This window comes from Mus caroli, chromosome 16, assembly GCF_900094665.2.
Source record: "Mus caroli chromosome 16, CAROLI_EIJ_v1.1, whole genome shotgun sequence".
NCBI lineage: Eukaryota > Metazoa > Chordata > Mammalia > Rodentia > Muridae > Mus > Mus caroli.
The window spans coordinates 5441641-5442111 of record NC_034585.1 but is presented as its reverse complement, the minus strand read 5'-3'; positions in this window follow the sequence as shown (position 1 = coordinate 5442111).

Below are 471 nucleotides of genomic sequence, written 5' to 3'. Positions count from 1 at the left end.
AAAAAAAAAAAAAAAAGAAAAACCCAAAACAAAACAACTGCCGAGTTAGTTGCCCTCGGTTTAGTTCTTTTCAAGTTTTCCTGAGTGAAGGAAATGGTGCTTGTCATTTGGGTCTCCTCATTCCGGAATGGGTCACCTCACTCTGGGATGGGTCACCCCTCTCTGGGATGGGTCACCCCGCCCTGGGACAAATCTTTGGATTCTGAATGTTCATGAAGGACTACAATGTATCATACAGCTCCTTATGTGGAGAAATACCAGAGTTAGTCAGCGAAGGTGGCTGGCCTCATCTGATCTCAGGAGATAAGCAACGTCAGGATGGTTTAGGGTTTGGATGGCAGACTCGGGGTAATTAAAAATAACACAGGCCATCGTTGCAGGAGAAGGTGTATCTCTTAGGTTAAGTTGGACTGTGTGAATCAGGTGTGATGGTGGTAGTGGTGGTGCATGCTTAGAAAGCCAGCACTCTGG